This window comes from Rattus rattus, chromosome 3 (genome assembly GCF_011064425.1).
Source record: "Rattus rattus isolate New Zealand chromosome 3, Rrattus_CSIRO_v1, whole genome shotgun sequence".
NCBI classification, from domain to species: Eukaryota; Metazoa; Chordata; class Mammalia; order Rodentia; family Muridae; genus Rattus; species Rattus rattus.
Genome location: NC_046156.1, coordinates 150147951 through 150171515, shown reverse-complemented (window position 1 = coordinate 150171515; position 23565 = coordinate 150147951). Strand labels below are relative to the sequence as shown.

Here is a 23565-nt window from a genome sequence, read left to right as displayed (position 1 = left end):
TGCTCACCTCTCCATGAGGGTTGAGATTCCTGAAGTGAATATTAAGTTTGAGTTTTACATTTTTTCCCCTTAAAACAAAGTGTGTCAACTCTTGCAAGGGTTCCACTTAAGTAGAATACAAGAAAATAAAGCCAGGTTGTACATGCAAAATGTGACTAAATCTTAAGGCTGGGACCTGACCATCCTTTCTCATCCCCTATACCGCACGCCATGTTAACATCACCAGTATTAACTCCCTATCTTTCTCTTTGTTCTCTTGCTGAGCATTGCTGTGATGGCAAAGATAACTAGTCCTCAGGGACCGGGGTGAATCTTACATTGTATGAACAGCTATTAATATTTTAAATACTGTCTGCTCTCTGGCACGGTGGTATTACATCATTATTCATACAATAGAATCTGTCATTGGCTGGAAAGGCTTTCAGTGTTTCAGCATGCCAGTCATGAAGTGGGATATAATTATATTAATGCAATTAACATGTACAAAAGGGCGGACTCTTTTAACGTTATTTCAGATGTTTCTGGTATTGTCTGATCCAAAAATAACTACTTGATTAATTTGCCTCATAAGATATATCTCTATGTAGGTCAGGATGAGATCATTTGAAAAATCTACTCCTCAGAGAACTTTTAAGCCACCAACAAAGAGGGAGGAGAGAGAGAGAGAGAGAGAGAGAGAGAGAGAGAGAGAGAGAGAGAGGGAACAATCTCATCTGAGAGTTGGCGCTGAATTATATGGTCATTTTAGTTCTCAGAATTCAAAGCATAGATGGGTAGAATCGTGTGCATGTGATAATTCTAGGCTACTCTCAATAAATAATACATGTCATTTCTGCCTCACTGAGACTGTCACTGACTGTTTTAAATGACTTTCATCCCAGGGCCCAGCCTGCTCTCCCAGAGTGCACTTCAGCTCAATTCCAAACCTGAAGGGTCTTTCCAGTATCCGGCCAGCTACCATAGCAACCAGACCCTGGCCCTGGGTGACACAGCCCCTTCTCAGCTCCCAGCACGCAGCACGCAAGCCCGAGCTGCCGGACAGAGCTTCAGCCAGGTAAGGGTCCTTGCTCTTTGTGTGGGTTCAGAGTCAGAGGGGCACAAGGGACAAGGGATCCAGATGGTTTTTGTGGGAGTGTGGTACAATTTACGAAAGGTCCTTTTGCTGTGCATGAAGGAAAGAAATGCCAAAATATTAGTGGAGAGTGATACAAAATGGGAAACATTTTCTTTAGGTATGTCTGCAAGTCACTGATCTTGTATCTCTGTTGCGTGTATTTAGCTGCATGAATAAGCAAATGGGCATATAGTTATCATAGTTACATCTATCTGTGTTATTAGCAGATCAGACATTCTGAATGTCTACATTCACCTGGTGAAAAGAAAATAGTTTTTATCCTCAAAAGGAAAGTCATGCAATTATCCTTTGAAGCTAATCCTATCAAGGAACAGTGTAAACTCTTAATTAAGTGTATAGAACCAGACTGTGGATAATTGTATTAAGCTTAGGAATAGTTACACTTTGTCAAGTCAGATTTTGAAATATAGCCTTATTTTTTTCTTTAAGGCATGTGAGTATTTTTATAATTTCAGTGAATAATTTCATTATCTGTAGTTAAAAACAATTCAGTTCAAAGCAACCAGGTCTAACACATGAGGGTTGTTAATGCACAGAGAGTGTACATACACATACACAGATGCACACACAAACACATACACACAGGTTCTACTTTGAAAACTGCCTCCTAAAGAAAAGTGTGTGTATGTGTGTGTGTGTGTGTGTGTGTGTAACGTTTTTATTTTTGTAACTCAGTTGTAGTGTGTAATGTATATATTCAATCAATCCACCAGAATTAATGTACTCGAGGGTTATCTTCTTTAAAGAAACTTTGAACGTTTTTCCAGCTGTATAATATATTCTGAACATTTATGCTTTTGATTCCGGAATGAAGGTCCAGCCACTCCCAACTTTGAAATGAGGAGGCTGTTTATTTCCTGGGCACTTACTGAGTACCACATTTACCAGGAACCCTTACCAAGTCTCCATCGCTGAGCTCTATAAACCACAGACCCATCTCTCTTACTGAATTTCTGAGAGGTGCTTGAAAGCGGGCTCTCCTCTAAGTAAGACCTTGTAGGCCATGTGTAGCTTGGTAAAGTATGTAGAGAGATTTAGATCAGAATGGCCTAGTGTAGCCACTACAGCAATCAAATACCATTGAACATTTTGTTTCTGAAAGTTACAACATTCTGATAATCATATTTAAAAATGACTTCTTTCCTCAAGCAACTGTCTTGTCAGCTGTGGTTTTGTAAATGTTACGCTCTAGTGTGCTGGGCTGTAACAACGCAAATATAAAAGAGAATTGTAAAGTAGTTCAGAGACTTAAAGGATTGGCTGTCTGCCTCCCATGAACGCTTCATCAGATAACGTTACTACAGTGTAACGATGATGCAGCTATGTATTTGGAGTTACCAGAGTTGTGTTTTGAACATGCCAATGAGTGTGAGTGCTCAAGATAAAACTTTAGTAGGAGATAAATATTGTATAGAGGTGGGATCAAGAAGTCTGAAGACTCACACTAGGCTCCAACAGACCAATGCACTTTCCCAGCGGAGCTGAGATAGGAGCTGACCAACTCAACAGTAAATAGCTCAGTGCTTGCTGGAGACTAGAAACCTAGCAAAGTCCAGCTGTGTGTTGTGTATGGGGAGCTGATTCACCGAACACCGCAATAGGACCTGTAACTTCAAAGTGATAGCGTAGAAATGCTCAAACCAGAAAACTAGCAATTTAACCAAACCATTAGTTTTACACCCTTGGAAATAGAGCATACAGGTCCGATTTCTGTGGCATCTCATTCGGATCCATTGGTTTTACAAAACCCATGTGAAATACTCTTGCCAATATCCAAAATGGTGTTACATCTCTCCAGGAGAGATTGATTCTGTGAATGTCCTGTTGTTAACAAATGCTACAGTGGACTAGTAAGCCCAAATTGTGGCTAATGGGTGATAAGCTAAGACCACTGACTAACTGCAAAGTATTTATTCTTTCTCTCTAAAGTTTGTAATTCTAAAGTGATATCAATGCTTTCTGTCCAGCTCCCGAATCACATCCCTTTGTGAATGTGAAGTTGCGTCACGAATTACTAAGATTCTGGTTCCAGTTCTTAGAAAGAGTCTAGTTTACCCAGCACTCTGGGGCCTCACTGAGTGACCGTTACCGAATTCTTCAGGAGGTGTTGGAGAGGGATGTGAAGCCTTCTGGTTTCCATCTGAGCGTCCCATCAGTCACAGATGTTGCTGTCAGACAGTTCTCTTGTGTCTTTGGCTACACTTTCCTCACTGGTGATTCAGGAAGTGGAGCTGGAGGACAGACGACAGGCGGCCTGCCCTTGCAAATGGCACATCTTTTCCAGGAAGCAGCGTAACCTGATTCACATGGAGCTTGCTCACTCCCCTCCACCACAAAGGCTCTGCCCATCTGAGTTGAGCATCTCTCATGGCTTTTAAGAAGACTGTAGATTACTGTTCCTTGTCTGCTCCCTTTTAAGCCAACTTTGGTCTTTCAATTGGCTCCTATGGGCACTCCCAATAGAATGTGCATTTTTTTTTCACATTTACTTGGTGAAGACATTTAGACTCTGTCTGGCGGTGTATTGAGCCTGTGTTCTTAGGATGATGAAGTATGGAAAATGGACATGGTCCTTGTCCTCAGGGAGCCCGTGTTCTAGCAGTGGGCATGAAAACTAGAATATCAACACTTGAAATAAGCAAAGTGCATAGACTATATTCACCATATATTAGATTGTGATATTTAATATAATAATGATTCTGATATAAAAATAATTAGATTATGATATATAATATATTCATAATATATTAGATTGTGATATTTAATATAATGATTATGATATATAGTTAATTAGATTATGTTATATAACATATTCATATTAGATTTCTAATACATTAAAGATGATGGCCACTGAGGGAAGGACATGAACAGAGAATGGGATGATAGTCAGAGAGGAAAATAAACTCTATGGAACATTTTAAAGGAGATGTTTGGGTAAGGACACATGGGAGAGGCTCCTGGCTCTCTGTGGAGTGGTGATCATAATGGTCTCCAGCTGGAGTTATCTGGCATATTAACAAAACAACACATAGATCAGGGCAGCTAGAGCAGGATTCGGGGATTTGCAAAGCAACTCAAGACTTAGTGGATCACTGGTGGGACTCACCTTTGAGTGCGATGCAGTGAGAAGCCAGTAAAGAGTCCTGAGCAGAGTGTGGCAGCGTGCAGAAGGACTGCCCTGGCGAATACCATTGCATAAAAGGCTCCCATTAGTTTGATTCAATGCAGATCCTCACCTACAGAAAATCACCTCTACCCCTGCAGTAACCGGCCCAGGACCCACCAAAGTCTACCCGGCTCTGTCAGAACCACAGAGACCTACCATAACGATACTATACCAGTGTCTGGTAGGTTCAAGAACAAGAAGTTAGCTAGCCTCCAGGTTTTGCTTGCATCCATGCATGCAGATTTTCCTGTGTATTATTTGAAATGCTGTACGTATAACTTATAGTATAAAAGACCACTCTACGAATGACATTTTTCTCATACCTAAACATAATATCATCCAACAGGCCACTCCTCAAAGAAACAAAATATATGAAAAATATGAAATTACACAGCTGTGCACACAACCCTGGAAATGGTATTGGAGCTGAGAGCTTTTTGCTTTTCTCTTGTTTAAGCCATTCTCCTGTCTCTGGGAAGGACCAAAGTATGGTAATCCTAGGAAGTGGCCTACAGAAAACTGAGCGTCGTATGACAGTTACATGAAATGAAAGTGCACAAGAGTGGATATCCCAGAAGCGTAGGAAGCTCTTCTACACAAGAAAACCTTCATTTCTTTTCAATCTGGCCTATCTGGTTAATGTTATACTGACTTCCTGTCCTAAAAGTCCCTATGTATGCTATGCCATAATTGTGAATATATTGATGTTTGTGTCGAAAGGCAGATGAGCACATGGTTGGACCATTGACACTTGGTGGCTACTTTATAATTGGTAGTAGGGTAGACCATAAAGTCCCATATCATACAGAGTGGGGAAAACAGGCCCAACGGTCAGCCAATGTATTGATCGCCACATGGGGAGGGCCACTCTCACCTGCTTAATTATAAGATAAATCGTCTTGAAATAATACTGGTACTGTAACTGAGACAATGAAATCGCAGGTAGCATCTTACTGAAAAGTTCAACTTTACTGAAAAAAGTGTGGTAATCCCAAGGACTTCTCTACATACTTTAGTTCTTCCTAGAAACATGTGAACAGCTTTAAAAAAAAATCTCAGAGTTCCAATACCACTCTTCCATGGTTGTGTTCACAGATATGTAATAACAGTGCATTTAGAAAACACAACTTTGCATAGATGTAGATGCCATGTAGAACCACAGAATGTACCCAACGTGGGGCATTGAGGGGAGAGAGAGCAGGTTGTTTGACGTGTGTTCCTCGGTATGTCTGTGGGACTCTGGCAGGAAGGGTTTCTTTTGTTTTCTTTTTTCCCAGATAGTTTTAAAATGCTCGCTTCTTGTAAATCTGCATTCCTCACTTTGCTTTCAAGTCTCCCCGACTATTTTCTCTCTTCTCTCTCTCTCTCTCTCTCTCTCTCTCTCTCTCTCTCTCGCATAAACATGTTTAATCTGGCTTTGACAGTCCAAGTGTTTTGTATTGCAAGGAGCGTATATTTGTGTTCCAAGCTAACATTCCCTTTTCTGGGCAAATATTTAGATTATTAAAGTTGTACTGACAGAGCTTCATGACGAAGTTTCACGTGACAGATTTTTGCCAGTGTTCATGTAGACTTTAAAAAGATCTGCCACCCAGATACCCTTCCCATGTATTATTTATGATAACTGTCTGAAGGATCTTTGTGTCCTTGTATTGTGTTTTCTTCTCCACTTTTCTTTCTACTGGGACTTACAGAAATGGCTCTACATGGAATACTTAATGGAAATTTAATACTTGGCATCTGCACGACTAGGGGCAGGCGGTTTGCATGATCTCTCAGTATCTATGAGGTGTCTTCTCCCTCTCCCTCCTCTTCTTCCACAACTTCTTCTTGTACCTTCTCCTCTTTCTTTTGGCCTCTCACTCTTCCTTCTCCTCCCTTCACTACTTTCTGTGATTTTTGGACCCTCAGGTAGAGAGGAAGCAGTAGGGTTGCCTCCATGATGGTGCACAAGATGATACTTGACCTTTGGCCCATTATCTGAGGGAAAGATCAATATTCCTATTTTCAGTAAAGTGGAATTTGTCCATGAGATGTTGCCTGCAATTTTACTAGCCTTTCCTTTCCCAGTGATGGTCACCACAGTGGCAGTTAATGCCTTTGGGGACAATCCAGGCCCTGTGCATAAAACCTGTCTCTTCTCTTTCTGTTATTTCCCAGTTTTTATCAAAGCCTGTTCCCCTCGAGAGAATGGCTGGACGAGCATCACGTCATTCGACTTGACTCTTTCCAAAATCAACTCTTTCTTACAGATCCAGGACTTTTGTTCCTTTGAAGTTAAAGGTCGGCATCCCCTTCTCCAGACCAGTGTAGATGGGAAGTTGTCTGATTCCTGTGAACAGTGACCTAATGCAGAAGCAAATTCGTTACAATCCAGAGATCAAATTCACGGGGCATAGCTTATTTGGGGGATGTAAATGTATCCCTGAGCTACATTTTATACAGAAACTCAGTAAAACCATTTGCTGAAGAGTTGGTCATTTCTTCCCGTTTGAAAGGTGAGAGAGTGAACAACAGCTTTGTCCACACTGTGTGAGCTCCTGAGCTGTACACACACACATATCCCAAGGAAGTAGAATGATCTTTCTAAAGCTTCAGTCAGCAAAGGATTGATGTTACTAACTTCTCTTACACCATGGTTCTCAGTGAGTCTTCAGTGTCTCCGCAGTGCCTGTCCCTCATTCTGGCTTCCCTGAGTCACTGGAAGAGTACACGTCAGTCATTAATTTACTCTCTCACTGCCTTGTCATTATTCAGACCACATTGTGTTAAGATAGTTCCTGCAAATGCCAGACCATGGCCTTCCTGGTGCAAGCCATGGCCACATTCCTGAACCTCTCTTGACAGCCCAGCTGTGGAAGCTCTACTTCCTTTGAAATGTGTTCTCCGCCCTTTACTTTCATTACCCTATCCTGACCCAGAAGCACTTCTGCCAACAGCGATTTAGCATCATTCAGAATGGTCTTCAGAGGGGACAACTTAAGTGACAGATCTGCCCCTGTGTTGTAACCACAGGAAACAGAGAAAGGACAAACTATGGTAAAAAGGAGGCACCAAACTCTGATGAGTGTTCATGAAGTTTGCTCATCTGAGGAAGTTACCAGTCAGTAACTTTGGTTGTCTATTCCTGACTTCACTGTCCTAGCATCCTGAGCAAACATCACTCCTCTCCCAGAGCTGGAGCCCTGCTGATTGCGTCAGCAAACTTGGCAAGGTTCACCATGTCCTCACGGGGTCTGTCCTAAATCATGGACCTGATTTAGGGCCAGGGTATACTCATGACTGGAACTCAAGATTCTTGAGATCGTGGTGGCTGTGAGGTCATTGTAAGCACTGGGATTTTTCGGGAGACACTTGCTCTACTTAGGGACTTGTGCAGGTTGCTAGTGGACTGTTGCAGTCTTGTGCTCTGTGTAGTTAAATCCTGTTTGGAAGCCAAGTTCATACTGCCTACCTTCTAAATCCAGTTGTATTTCTATAGCGATTGGAAAAGATATCCTCTATTAAACAGCTCTATCAATGAGTACAATTACATAAAAGGTCACAATAAGCAAATGAGTACCACACATACATACACACACACACACACACACACACACACACACTCACATACACAAACACAAAAACGAAACATAAAATGTATAATTGTAGTATATCCTAAGTCTGCCCCAACCAAAACTTACGTACAAAGACATGATATATTTGTTTTATAAAAGCATTCATGAGTTAATGGTTTCTATTCTTCTTGAGAATTTTCTAGCAATAACATGATAAAACATGTCTACACTGAACGTGTCCCCAGCTCCAGCCTGTCCAGTCATATCACCTACTTGATAACTACTTCCTTCTTAATTCCAAAAGAAGCAGGTCCCCACCTTCTCAGGGGCAAAGGAACATTTGTTCTGGGACTGATCCAAAGAACTAGGAAGGAAGAACACAGATTCCTGCCAGCATGCAGAACCATGACCAGGGACAGCATCAGGGCCCACTTTGCTCCAAGTTACTGTGAAATACTTTGTGTCGATATTCTTCTTCAGGGGCCTCTTCAACAAAGATGCATTTCTTCCCATTCACTTTGCTTATAAATTCTCAAATCACTATGGAAAGGAGTCCAGCCCTCAAGTTTTAAACAGTCAGTGTATTTTTTTTCTTCCTGAAATCTAATTTGAAAAGTAGACTTACAATTTTACTGTATGAACTTATGTTTGAAATACAGCTGAAACCCTGGGTGTGTGGATCAAGTTCTTTGCATCTAGTGTGTGTGTGTGTGTGTGTGTGTGTGTGTGTGTGTGTGTGTGTTTAATTCAACAATGGGTTATAATAAGCTATCCTATGAATTGTAAAGTAGACTTAAACTGCAGCCTTATGTCTCCCAAACTGGCCAAGAGTCACTAAATGAATTTATACAGTGAAACAGACGCAAATGTGTGCTCCCAGATTCCCATTTTTTTGCGCAAACGATGAGCTGTTCTTAGACATTTATTACTCCATCAGCCACTGCGATGGACTATAGCATCCCTGGGCCATTCGTTATGAGCTGTAGATGAGCGGGTGCAGCTGTGCAGCCCAGTAAGTTAGCCCCTGGTTACACGTGACTGTGTAAATTGGGATTAATCATGTGCACGCTAAATCCAGTTCTTCCGTTGACAAGCAGCATTTGAGGCCCTCAATGAGCCTGTCTGTCTAGTGAGTGCTAAATTGGGACAAGACAGTTTGGGACATTACCAGGCCTAAAGCAAACGGATGGGGCCATGCTGCTCAACAGGTACCAATAGGGCTGGCATCCTGGGAAGGCCGAGCGGTAGGGGTGTTTAAATACATGGAAACAACGGGCTGGGTTAAATTTGTGTTTTAGTGCACACTGGGTAACAAGTACTTACTGCCTCAGAGACGAGGTAAAAACCTTACTGCTTCTTTCTCCTTCCCCTTCTTCTTGTTAAAAATTCTATAAACTTTTCACCAAGATCCTCCTATATGTCTATTTTTTTTTCACTTAGACACCTTGGCTTTCAAATTGTCTAGAGGTGATATGGCACATTCCAAAATTTCTACAGGTTTGGGGGCCATTTAAGGAAAGTTTGTAGATATTAATATTCATCATAATTTCTACTCTCAAGTTGCTTAAATTGTTGTAGCAGATCAAAAACAAAAAAAACTGGCAAGGTATTTAGAAACGATAGCTTTCCTGGTATACATATAAGTCAAATACATAAGTAATTATTCTATTTTATTGGTAAATTAGCTTATTGATTAAATTAGCTCCTCGTAAATTGTCTGCACAAGTCAACTGTATTTACATTATCTCCACTGTTCCTTTTCCATGTTCCCACTCTTGCTTCTCATATGTTCCATCTCCTCTTCTTTAATTCTTGTTTGACGCATACACACATGCATGCGCGTCCACACAGGGCAGAGTCTATCTAGCCATGCTTGTATGTACATATGGGGATAACCACTGAGGATCGAATGTATCTTTCAGGGAGCTCATCCCTGGAAAGAATGAATCCTCCCTCTCTCATCAGTCTGTAGCCCTACCTCTAGGGGTGTGGCCTTGTGAGATTTCCACCATCCACACTGATGTGTTGGGATGTCAACTCGTGAAATCTTTTTTTTGCGGATCATGTTTAAGAAGCCATGTCGTTGAGATTTCACGGGTGCAGCTTCCCTGCCATGTGAAAGACACTATGTCCCAGCAGATGTCCTGTCTTGCTCAACTCTGGCTCTCACAGCCTTCACCCCTCTCCAGCAATGACCCTTGAGCCTTATATAGCAGTGTGGCTTTACAAAGTGGGGCTAGGCATACCACAGTCCCTTATCTATATATTTTAATTAGTTGTAGGTCTCCAGACTGGCTTCCATTGAGAATTTTATACATGCACACAATGTTTTACAGTCATACACCGTTCCCACTCTCACCGCCATTTGTCTGTCCCCTTCCCAGAGCCCCACATAATCCATCCAACTTCATCCCTTCTTCATTTGTTTGAAACCCAACCCAACCAGTGCAGTCCATGCTGCGTGTATGAGCATAAGTGTATGGTCACCTACTGGAGCATAGACAACCTATCAGGGCTATACCCCCAAAGAACACAAATTCTCCATCCTTCGATAAGTTACCCTTCAGTATCTCCAGGGTGGAACCTTTAGGGATACTACCCCATTCATGCTGGGCCTGATTGATCTTATTAAAGTCTTGCACAGGCAGCTACAGCTGCTGAGAGTTACTCTTGGAATGGCCCTGTTGTATCTAGAAGACAGTATCACATAACACTCTTTCCTGTTCTCTGACTTAAAATCTTCCCCTTCCTTCTTCCATTGATGTTCCTGAGTTTTGAGAGGAGGTGGTAGAATACAGCCCAGGGCTGAGCGGATCAAAATCACTTATTCTTTGCATTCCGACCAATTACATATCTCTGTATCAACCTCCATTCACTGCTAAAAGGACAGTTGCACTTAAATTAGCTACATTTATCACTATTCATTAAAAAAAGAACACTGCTTGTAATGCCATTGATAATGTAATAAAAGGCCATTATTAGTGTCATAGAAGACAAAACAGAGGTTATTGTGAGCAGGGGGCTCCCTACGCTCAATGTTTCCACCATTATCTTCCTGTGTGAGGCTCTCCCACCACTCTCTGGACAGATACGAGTTTGTAGAGATCCTAGGCAGCAATGAACAGAGTGGGCCTCAGAGGGAAAATACCTGTGTGCTTCTCAGGATTTTTAGGAGCAGTACCATCTACCTCCCTCGACAGACAGACTGTTGTCACCCCCAGAACCCACTTCAGACCTCCAGAACCAGAAGCTCAACCATTGTTGGTTCTCGAAGCTCAGTGGAGACTTAAGTCACTTAGAGAGCTTGTCCAAACGGAGGCATCTTGGCCTCTGCCAGGGATTCTGTTCTCTTCCGGGGTGTGATGCCGTCTTGGTAAATAGGCAGCACCCTCTGGAAACCGCAGCTCTGAGAACCGGGCCTTGTGTGTATTGGGCATTGGAATCTGCTGGGAAGCCAGCTCGCTTATCTGATGCTTAAGTGCCATCTTCAAAGGCTCGGAATTAAATGCCTTGGGTAAATCTTAGTTGTTCCAGTAGTTTTTTAGAAGTTCCCTGGCAATTGTCACCTACACTTTGATTTCTCTTATGGTCCTCCTAAGGGAGAAGTTCCAAGCTTCTCGGTTGGATGTTGGACCATAGCTATGGGATTCAGGAAGCCACAGGAGTTCTCCAGAGCTTGTACATTCTTAAAACTCTCAAGGCTAAAATCTCATCCTACATTGATTCAGCAAACGCTACTGCAGTCTCTGTGGCTCAGGTCCTCCTGCCGTTGCTCGAGAGACTTCTTTGAGCAAGGGCATGGAGCTTGCATCCTGTTCCTACTGGGAAGCCTAAAATAATTCCTGTTCAGACTGGGAGATGTAATGTACTTATGACATTTATATTAAACATACACATTACATGTAAACAAATATGTGTGATGGAAGTTCACATATACACCTTCCACAGAGAATGTCTCTCGACAGATAGTTGTCTTCCTCATAGAAAGCTGTGTGCTTAGTGTGTGTGCTTAGTGTGTGTGTGCTTAGTGTGTGTGTTTAGTGTGTGTGTGTGCTTAGTGTGTGTGTGCTTAGTGTGTGTGTGCTTAATGTGTGTGTGCTTGTGTGTGTGTGTCTTAGTGTGTGTGTGCTTAATGTGTGTGTGCTTAATGTGTGTGTGCTTAATGTGTGTGTGCTTAGTGTGTGTGCTTAGTGTATGTGTGCTTAATGTGTGTGTGCTTAGTGTGTGTGTTCTTAGTGTGTGTGTGCTTGATGTGTGTGTGCTTAATGTGTGTGCTTGATGTGTGTGTGCTTAGTGTGTGTGTTCTTAGTGTGTGTGTGTTAGTGTGTGTGTTCTGTGTGTGTGTGTGTGTGTGTTTTTGTGTGTGTGTTTTGTGTGTGTGCTTTGTGTGTGTGTGGTGTGTGTGTTCTTAGTGTGTGTGTGTGCTTTGTGTGTGTGTGTGTATGCTTAGTGTGTGTGATGTGTGTGCTTGATGTGTGTGTGCTTAATGTGTGTGCTTAATGTGTGTGCTTGATGTGTGTGTGCTTAGTGTGTGTGTGTGCTTAATGTGTGTGCTTGATGTGTCTGTGCTTAGTGTGTGTGTTCTTAGTGTGTGTGTGCTTGATGTGTGTGTGCTTAGTGTGTGTGCTTGATGTGTGTGTGCTTAGTGTGTGTGTTCTTAGTGTGTGTGTGTGTGTGTGTGTGTGTGTGTGTGTGTGTGTGTGTGTGTTCTTGGTGTGTGTGTGTGTGTGTGTGCTAATGTGTTCTTAATGTGTGTGCTTGTGTGTGTGTGTTAGTGTGTGTGTGCTTAGTGTGTGTGTGCTTAGTGTGTATGCTTAGAGTGTGTGTGTATGTGTGTGTGTGTGTGTGTGTATGTGTGTGTATACATGCATGAGGATGCATGGACATTGTGCCTATGTTGGGGTCAGCAGACAGCCTCCTGGCTTCTGTACATCCCTCCACCCCCACCCCCCCAAAACAAGGTCTCTCATTGGTCTCGAACTCTCCAAGAAAAACTACACTGGCTGTCCAGCGAGCCCTAGGATATTCATACTGTCTGCCTCCTTAGTGAAGTGTAGCACTAACCCCATTTGCCCCTTAAATGTGGGTGCCAGGGATCAAGCTGGACTCCTCAAACTTAGGAGACAAGATTGTACTAAGATGTCTCCCCAAGTCTCAACTAGTTCTTAATTTGGGATCTTGATGCTTCCTGGGCACATCCTCAGTGTTTCGCCAGACAATTTGGAATGCTGTGTGTGTGTGTGCAGATCAAGTGCCTGGCCTCCCACTTGTCAAATGCCATCCCAAGGGACAGAGCCACAACTGAAATTTCCTGAGGAGAGCCTCTATCTGCTTTTCTCCCCCACCCCACCCCCCTTCCCTTCATCCCTATGCTCTCTTCCTTCCAAACCCTTTCCAGCCTCTCTCTCACACAGCAATGCTACTAGCTTTTCACACAGGGACTTCCCAGTCTTGCCCTGAGTGAAGTAGCTCACAAGTAGCTGAGGACCCAGCACTGTCATTCTGATGCAGATTTGTCTCTGGTCAAGATTCAAGGAAACTGCCTTCCCCTTCTACACTTTCTAACTCCACCCCAGCCCTGGTCTTTTGTGTTCTTGTAAGAGAAGGAAAGCACCTGGCTTTTAGTTGGAAGACACAACTGCGGGGGCTCTTAGGGGCCTACCAGAGAGGGGTGTTGTACTGAGCCATCTAGAGTACACTTTTAATATCCAGAAAAGGAAGCCCTTTCAGTGTTTCCAATTTTAATTGATCTGTTTCCTCTAGATTTTTTTTTTTTAGTACTGAAAAAACAAGCTTACTCTCATGACGTAGCACTTTCCCTCCGTTTAACTCTTGCCCCAAAAGAGTCTTAACGGCAGAATAAAGTCTAAGTAGTACATCTTTTATGTCCCCATCTAAGTATGCAAATCGGTCAGTTTGGGGGTGGCTGAAAGTGTGTCTCCTGGAATAATGGAAGCGTTTAATGCCTGTAGTTCCATTAATGCTAGCAGATAGAGAGGGCGTTCTGGGAGATCACCGGTTGGGTGGCCTTTAAATTTTTCTTTTGTGACTAAAACCTCTTGGAACTCGGAGGAGAGGCATGCCTCTCGCCTTTTGGTGAGCCGGCCTCTGATAGCCCGCTCCTTTCTGCTCCTTTCTCCTTGGAAAGGAACCGGGCTGGGAACGTGCTGGGGCGTGGGTTCGCGTCCCTTTCCACGCGCGTAGTCTGGGTGCAGAAGTTGTCCTCTGCAGCCGGGCGGGGCCGGGCGGCGGGCGGCTGCTTCTCCAACCTCTGAGCGCGCCCGTTCTCTGCTCTCCCGGCACAGGGCACGACCGGTCGCGCGGGGCACCTGGCGGGCTCCGAGCCTGCGCCACCGCCTCCGCCTCCGCGGGAGCCCTTCGCGCCCAGCCTGGGCAGCGCCTTCCACCTGCCCGACGCGCCGCCCGCCGCCGCGGCGCTTTACTACTCCAGCTCCACGCTGCCCGCGCCGCCGCGCGGGGGCTCCCCGCTGACCACCACGCAGGGCGGCTCGCCCACCAAGCTGCAGCGCGGAGGCTCGGCCCCGGAGGGTGCCGCCTACGCCGCTCCGCGCGGCTCCTCGCCCAAGCAGTCGCCCAGCCGCCTGGCCAAGTCCTACAGCACCAGCTCGCCCATCAACATCGTCGTGTCCTCGGCCGGCCTGTCCCCGATCCGCGTGACCTCGCCCCCCACCGTGCAGTCCACCATCTCCTCTTCGCCCATCCACCAGCTGAGCTCCACCATCGGCACCTACGCCACCCTGTCGCCCACCAAGCGCCTGGTCCACGCGTCCGAACAGTACAGCAAGCATTCGCAGGAACTGTATGCCACCGCCACCCTCCAGAGGCCGGGCAGCCTGGCAGGTAAGGGGCTTGGCGCCCTGGCGGGGAACCGGGGAGACTGGATCCAAGCAGCAGGGCTGGGCATGTCTTGGGGCCAGTTTTCAGATTCTGAGGCTGTGGGGAAATGCCAGGGCTTGTCTGGAAAGTCTGTCAGCATCTCTCTTCAGGTGTGCCTATCATGTGCCCTGTCACCCTCTAACACCACCCTGTCTTCCCTCTTCCCTCCCCAAAGTTTGAAGACTTAACACCAAGAAACAAGGTTAATTTAGTAGGACCACATAGACCTGTTGCTTGCATCCAGAAAGAAATCAAGTAACTATCCCAGAGGGTATGATCAGTATTAGTTGCCAGAAAAAAAGTTATATTCCCCCCCCCAAAAAAAATCAGATTCTGAACTTACACAGGTTTCAGCAGCAGAGTAAATGTAACCAATGGGGGTCATGTCTTCAATGGTTACCTATTTCATTATAGGATAGGCGTGCACAGTTGGGGAACAGGGTTGCCTGAGTTGGAAAGTCTGCTTTCCCCTGCCAGATCAGAAGAGGTGACATTTCTGCGGTGACTGTCCCTGTTACAGACCAGGCTGAGCTGGCGACTCTGCTGTTAATGCCATATGCTCCGTTTAAACAAGACACTGTGATTGAAAGACTAATGCTCCCTCCTAAGACACCTGACATGTAATCTGGATTTATCGCCGCTTTCTTTCCTTCTAGAAGTATTTGGTTAATTCTGTGACTCTAGTAACAGATGCTGTGCTCATATGCTTCTTGTCTTGACACAAATAGATGACTGTGAAGATAAATAGGATTAAAAAAAAAAAGGAACTTGTCTCAGGCACAAGGCAGGTGGCCAAGGGCTTCATCAAACACAGTAATGGCCAGCATGGACTAGCCTAGCTCAGTGGGAGGCAGGCTGGGGTAGACTGCCCACAGGACTGTGCTAGGTACGTTTGCTTTGCCCGGAAGAGTGAAATTTTAGACGTAGCCTGTCATGAATGCCCAGATATGTCTAATGTAGCCACTAGTTTGAAGAACAGTCAGGGAAACAGGCACCAAACTTTATGTTCATGAGATCATACCAAGAAGCAGAGAGGTGAGAGGTCAGCCTCTTGTCCTCCCCAGCCACTGTGGAGAAGATGCAAGATGTTCAGGTCTGTAGCCTTCTAAAGCCCATTCAGTTTCGGTATCTACCTGATGGAAGAGCGGGAGGATGGTTTTGTTTTTTGTCAGTGTTTGTTTGTTGGGGGAGGGGTCCCAGCTTTTTCCTCACCTGATGACAGGTGCCTGTCACATTGTATACCTGTGGTGAAGCAGAGAGTGGCCAGGTAGCTGAATGTGTAGGATTTTGACAAAAGGTTTAGGGAATGGAACTACAGCAACAAAGAATGCAACAGTTCCTTGCACATTTTGAAAAGGGCTTATGTTTTAATGTCTGTAAAGAATGTTTCAGAGGCTTTGATGGAGGTCGGTGGTGTGGCTGGTGCTGGGGCAGGTGCTGGTGCTGGTGCTGTGTATGCACTTACATTTCTGTTTGTTAGAGGTGAAGACACTTCTCCGGCCAAAAAGAGAGCTCCAGTTGACCAGCACACTCCCATCTGTTCCTCATATTCTCTTGCCATATCACATTTTTGCTACCTAGTAAGGAAAAAATATTCAATATGCCATCGAAGAGACATAATTTTAGAGTTGCAGTGAACATTTTAAATGTTTGAATTCATTTGTTTAACATACATGTTAAAATATTCATTTAAAGACTTCTTCATGCAAATTGCTACTGGTGGGTTTGCGTTCAGAATTATCCTGTCAGAGTATATGAAGTAAGGATTGGAATAAGATCTCGTGTTCTATTTAGAAATCATGACCCGTGGCCCAAGAGAGATAGAGGAGACGGACTATGGTTAGGTGTGAGCTCACGAGTATCCGAGCTTTCACACTCCATGTCTAATGCCCTGCGTTTGAAACTATTCCAAGTATCATAAAGTTTGGAGCCACCTGGTTTGTTAAGTGAAATGGCACAAGTATCTTGAGATTACAAAATAGATTTTGTCTCAGCAGAGCTGTGAATCAGGAGCTCTGTCACTGACAACCACAAGTATCAATAGAGGGCAGAGATGCTCCCTGCCAGCGAATGCCTCAGTTCTTCAGTGTTCTCTCTCTGCATACCATCCCCAGTTCAGTCTCTAGAGATAATGCATCCCCTGAAAGCTCAAGACTCCTCTCAAACAGAGAGGCCGGAAAATAAACAAAAAATGAAATGCTTTCAATGGTGTGACTCAGAAGGTGGCTTTTGAGTCTTTCCTGAAGTGGTGAGCCGGCCAGCCAGCCCTGTGAGTACTAGGGAAGGATTAGAGAAGGGTGTTCTCAAAGCAGAAAAGTGAGCTCAAAGGACAGGGACTAGGAGTGTGGCTGCCATGCACAGAACGGAAAGCACTGAGCAGGACGAAGGCCTGGCCGTGGTGAGGTTGGATAGATCCTGAAGGCCTTGCAAGACAGCGAGGGCAGGAGCAGAACTGACGTAGTCTGGCTTCGTCTGTAGCAGGCTTACTCTGGCTGACAATGCCAGCAATAAAATTTGGGGATCAGAGGCCAAAGTAAGGATGTCCACTGGGGGTGATTTTAACAATCTAAGTTAGATATACTTAACCTGAAGGCGATAAGCAATAGGGGTGTGTATGTGTGTGTGTGTGTGTGTGTGTGTGTGTGTGTGTGTGTGTGAGTGTGTGTGTGTGTGTGCCCCAATGCGATTTTCGTGAGCTAGGTGAAAATGATAAGAAGGATGACAGCTAAGAGAATGGCGCTTCAGTGACAGGGCTGGAACAGGTTGCAGAAGCATAGTTTAGGAAGTGTGGAGAGACACTAGGGCCCAGTTCTTTATAGGTGATGGCACTCTGCCAGAACCCCAGTGCACACACCTCGTAGGAAGTTGGATATGTGTGTCAGAGTTTTATCCGGGACCTGTTTTCTTTAGTTAAGAGCATGCCCAGGGTTTCAAGTGCTATCGAAGGCCATCAGGCTGTCAGTTGCAGAAAGCACTTGGGCAGAAAGTAACATATCCCCCCCCCCTTCTCTACTGGATCTTCCCGATGACTGATCTTGCTAGAAGCCAGGCCAAGATTTCAGAGATGTCACAGTCAGTCTGGATTAAACGCAGAAAAGTGTTAAGTTTACAAATCTCAAGTCATTAGACACTCATGATTTCACAGTAGTGTTTCTTTTCTTGTGCAGTAATATATCTTTTTATTGCACAAAGCTGAGTGGAAACCCAGACTTTAAATACACTACCTGCCTGCTCCATTTGCAGAGCACGAGGGTCACTATAGCATCTACTCTTACTGCCTCCAAGTCGCTGAGGAGTATTCCTGACGCATTAAATGTTAACTTTGGTGTTAACAAATTACCGACAACAGAGCTTAGAAATGGGCTGGAAAGAAGTCCTGCATTTTTATCCTAGACAGGAGGCAGCTCTAGTGACCTAGAAACAATGCCACACGGTTCACATGTAAAGGAGGTGTCATTACTGTCTTCAAAATGCACCAGTTCAGTTAAGAAGGGTTTAAAACAGTGTCTCACACTGAAGCCCGGGTTGACCTAGAAGTCACTGTGTAGCTCACGATGCCTCTGAACATGTAGCCATCTCCCTGTCTCTGCCTCCCGGGTGCAAGGACTACAGTCACACCCACCATCTGTAATTTTTCACTACTGCTCCAATTTCAGTTTTAGAGTCACTGTAGACTAAGACAGAGCTTAGTTGTGATGGGAAAACCCATGGGGGACAAATTACTGATAGCTTACGTGTGCCCAGCATGCTTCTTTGTGGAGACCATCCCAGTGATTTAACTGTCAATGAGGAACTAGCGAGAAACATATGAAACTAACTCAAAACATTGGTATCTCTAGTAAGGTACTAAGGGGCAGAGGAGAGAGGACCAGCATGGCCGTGCTTGCTTAGCAAAGGTGGGTGAGTGAGGAGAGGCAGCAGGGTAGCTATGAAAGAAGATGGCGCAGATAAAGAGCAAATGGATGCCACTAAAGGGCTTGTGATGTCATCCTCTCTGCGCATGGTTGCCAAGGGCATCTTTGCACATTAGCAACTGTTCTGGGAGCTTGGCTCGAGGTGGGTCAGGAGTAATGGGCAAGCAGACAGAGAGGCCCAAGACTGTTCCGTCCTGCCAGACGTAAGCATCACAACTGCCTCCTGCTTCTTCCAAAGGGGGCGTGAAACTCAATGCTGATGGCCTATAAACCGGTAGAGGGAGAAAGCTTTCTAAGTGATAGAACTTGCCTTTCACTTTGTCCTCCTGACAGTCTTCATCGCTTAACTTCATCAGCTGTGTGTTAAGTGTGTTCATCATAATGAGTGGACACATTAAATATTAAGGATGAGCAGAAATTACATTGAAGAGCACATTATACTGCAGAGCCTTTGCGGTGTATCGCTTAGAGGGGCACAGTCTGCTGTTTGCGCATCCCGTGGGCTCCGACAGCTGATGGAGGCTGTGTGATCTTTACCTCCCTCCCTTAGACTTGGGCCAAGACTGAGCAGTGATGTACACCTTGCCCAAATCTGCAGATGACAGGAATTTAGCCTAGACAGTTTTGAGTAGAGTATAGTATACGCTATCCATAGTCCATGAGTAGAGAGTATACGGTTTTTGTCACAAAGAACAAGAGTAAAGACATAGATATTTAATATGAAGTTGGGGTTTTTGTTGTTGTTTGTTTTGTTTTGCCCACCATTATAGGTTTTGGTTGTTAAATCTCTAATGACTTTGAAGAAATAAAAAGCCCCTCAAATATGTGTCGAAATCCTATTGAGTACGATTTCACGCATGTCAATTTCTGTTACTTTAAAATAAGATGATCTCCCATTTTCTGAGTTTAGAGCCGAATTAATCCTGCTGGAAATACAAATGCAAGATGTAAATATGTATTGAAGCTATCAGGCCTTCGAAGCTTACTCTGAGAGAGAAATGACATGTGAAATGTAAATTCTTAACCAGCGGTTTCCACGAGAACTGACTTTATAAGGAGAGTTATTTAGTCGAGGCTTGATCGACTTCCACTCCAGCTAAATGGACCCAAGCTGCCCTATGCAGAGTGGACCACACGCTGTAAACTCAGAGTTCCAACTAGTTGGAGCATCATTCAACCTCTGACTTGCTGTGCCTCCCACATCTCACTCTTTGAGTTAGTAAAAGGGGAAGTGTTGATCAAAGACACTGTAGGCTCGTGTTCCCTGGAGAGGATGGTCCCAGAGTAGAAGGGCACAGTCACTTGGTAAGTTCATAGTGAGGGTATTTAATGCTTATCTCTGCCTCTTAGGGGCATGCTTGGGGGATGCAGTTGAGAGGCAATTAGATGCCTGGCTCCTGTTTTTACATTTGTCTTCCTGGAGCTGATGGGTTCCTAGCCTGCAGACAAGAGCAAGGGTGATTCTCATGAACTCCTGCCTACTTATATCCTCAACATCACTGAAAATTCAACCTTAGAAAATATCCCTGTACAGATTTACATTATCTGCTTACTATTTGATCAATCTGAGATCTTAATCAATACCTTCACTTGGGTAAGGAGACTTCTCTCATCAGTAGCATCAGCAGATGGCTTGGAAGGGAGTCCTGGGCAGCTTTGCAATCCAACCAGACCCTTTTCACTTCCACTGCCCAACCTCACACCCCATCAAACCCCACGCACCCCACCCCTGGGCTTTCTCACTGGAAGACCAGTTCCTCCCTGGAACTCTTGAACTGTACAGGACAAATCTCTGTCCTGTGTGATGGGTAGACTCTGAGGATAGGTTTTGTAATTCAACCCACTTGGAGCATGAAGGCTGTTTACCACACACTGACCTTTTTCATACACTCAGCACCGCCCCCCCCCACTACACAGTCGCAACCATACTGCCTCATTAGAGGCTCATGTCATCTGCCTCCTATCCTCAGGGAAGCAGACCCTTGACTCCAGCACACTGTCCTTCCTGTGTGCGAGCAAACCCTGCCAGAGTCTCCCCGTCTGTCAGTGGTCCAGAAATCACAGTAGGATCAAATCCTCCAGAGCAGTAAGTTAAGTTGATGTAGCCTCTGCGTCACACGGTTCTTGGTATCCAATTTCTACCCGATCAATATTCAGGAGAAACAGTAGTAGGGAAAGCCCTGATTTCCACATCCTCTTCCAGGAAGTTCGTGGCCAGAGTCTTAAAACCCATCTCATGTTTCTAGGAGTCCAAGAGGCCTCGATATCACTATATTTTTTTTAATAAACATTTGACTTACAGATAACAGTGCCTACTCTGCTACCCTCCCCACCCATACCTCCCTTACCAGTGAGCATATGATAGATTAACTTGTTAGGGGAAGGCCAGTGGTATCTACATTTTTGAGTCCTTCAAATAGCACCAATAGTTATTCATGTCGTATTTAATTACCTAGGAAATGTAAACCAAAACCTTAATTGAAGTCACCAGGTTCAGCAGGCATCCTCTGCCTAACATTTGCTACCTGGCTTCTCTCACAGCATCCCCAAATGCAAATGTAAATACAGTGGGAAATGAAGACACAAGAGACACAGAACACAGACTCCATTATCACTGAGAAGCAAATAAAGTGTTTTCTAGAAACTTTAAGTTAAGAGGCAGAGCAGAGCTGGGCTTCGGAGGCCTCTGAAATGTGGAGCTGAAGTGGAGGAGGAATGGGAAGTTACTGTTCACATCCATCTTTCCCTCTGTGTCCTCACTCCTGCCAGACATGGTGAGGGCTAACTCCGAGAGAAAAGCAGTACTGTCCTTAACTGAACCACAGACAGTGTGAGAGTTAGACTCCCAATTCAAGATGTTGGCATCCTGAGGGAAGTTTAAGTCACATACGTGAATACAGGTGGGAAGGAAGGCGGGAGGATGCTGCTCACCACCCAGTCACTCTTGAAGGAAGATGGCCACCATGCATTTCCCTTCCTCTTTGTCATAAAGTCACATTTGGAATCCATACCTAGTGGGAAGCACTTCTAGTCACACCATGGAACAAATCTGTCCCTGGTATGTTTTCTTCCTCCAATATGATGCATTAGCAAGGATTACAGAGGAATGGGAGAGAATTGCTGGCTTGAAAAAGAGGCTAAAATAGAAAAATAAATTATCCCTTAAAAGAAACACATAATTTAAGGGATGTAAGAGATTAAGAGACATAAGCAAAAGCTTTGGGTCTAGCATTGAAGAGGATTTAGGAAGATCTTGGATTCATTAAGTCTAAACTGAATAGGATACATAAACAGAGCAAAGAATGTGAAAATCCTTCTAGGCTGTAGAAACATAATTCATACAACTAAAAACTAATTGGCGAAATGACTGGAAATAAGGAACTAACGCAGAAGGTAGGGGGCAAAGGACAGAGGCAGAAAACGTAAGACTGGTACAAGGAGAACCAAGTCACGTTCGAGAGATGTAATGTGTGACTGGGGTCTCAGGAAAGGCGTGGAGGAGGTAAATTATCAAAGTCCTGGGGAAGAATTCCTCAGGGCTCATGCCTTCCTCAGAAACACCTTGTGCTAGGAATTGAAAATGTTCCTTATACTACATCATGAAAATTCAAAGTACCAAGATGAAAAGACCCCAGTGTCTCTGGAGGGGAATAAAGGACTTTACTGAGTAAGCAGGCACAGCTTTGGACAGCAGAGAGCACGGGATGCTGGCTGAGCAGCTGAGAGAATAATCCTTAACCCAAAATCTCCACACTGCCTGTTCCCCACCGTCAAGGAAAAATCATACATGTTCTAACATGCAGAGCCTCGGAAAAATTCATCCTGTAGGCACACTGTCCTAGAAAAGTACTGTGTTTGAACGATGTATCCTAGCTAAATAAAAACATGAAATGGGAGGAAAAAGTGTCCACAAATGATGCATACTGGCTAGCAGAGGGATGAAGAGAAGTCCAGGAAACAGCCCCAGGCAGTAGGTTAGGAGACAAGAGGAGGGTTACTCAACCCAAGTCCCACAGGATCTGTATGATGTCATAATCCAAGGCTGGAAAACACAAAACAGGAATGTGCTTCATTGCAGATGCAGTAGAAAGAGTTGTTATATTCTGCAGAGTTCTATAGCTCCAGAAGGCAGCTGTTGAGAGATTTAACGGCTAGCCAGATGTGTGAGCATGTAGTTCCATCCCTTCTTAGCTCCGTAATGCTGTGCTATTTCACCAAAGCCAACAGAATTGAGAGAGTACGGGTTTCACGCCAGGCACTCCTCTTGGGGCTGGGAGCTCACCTGTGAGCAGCAAGGGCCAAAGCCCTGGTGTTCTTAGCACTGATATTCTATCAGGGGTTAGATGAGAGCAGCCGTGGGTCGGGACTAGGGAATACAGAGGTCAGAAACAGAGCAGCGGGGAACCTGGCACAGAGAGGATATTCTTGGAGCAAACCTTTGAAGGAAGGAGAAAGGACATACATGTTGAAAACTGTGTCTGGGGCAGAGGAAACCTTGAGCCCAAGAGGTCTGAGGGGAAATCATGCACTGCGTGTTAGAATACAAAATGGGGTTTCTCAAACCATTGGCTTGCTCTGCAGTATAGGGGAAAGGTAAGAATAACAATTGCAGTCTTCAAGAAAAGCCTATGAGATTGCAACTGTCCCTTGTTTATCATGTTCACAGGTTAAACAGACTTTATAATTATATCTTGTTACCAAAGACATCATAATATGGGGCTTTTCTGGGCATCCAGTTATACACAAATAGGAACCCAGGACAGAGAGTCAGTCAGCCTACTAGAGAGTCAGAACAAACTTGTCTAAGACAGCTTGCTGTGAGGAGAGATCCGAATGAGGCAAACCTAAGAAGAGAGCACCCGTATGGGAATAGGATTCAAACCTATGAGAAAGGCT

The 23565-nt window shown here is 44.5% G+C and overlaps 1 protein-coding gene across 1 annotated transcript in view; it reads left to right on the top strand.

Annotated features, from left to right (window-relative positions):
* The window catches only part of Ctnnd2 (catenin delta 2), a 396457-nt gene that overhangs the window by 13264 nt on the left and 359628 nt on the right, over positions 1 to 23565 (top strand). Inside the window, exons 3-4 of the mRNA XM_032898675.1 lie at positions 882 to 1054; positions 14164 to 14719. The gene's annotated coding sequence lies outside the window, so the exon portion shown is untranslated. The remainder of the gene's footprint in view (positions 1 to 881; positions 1055 to 14163; positions 14720 to 23565) is intronic.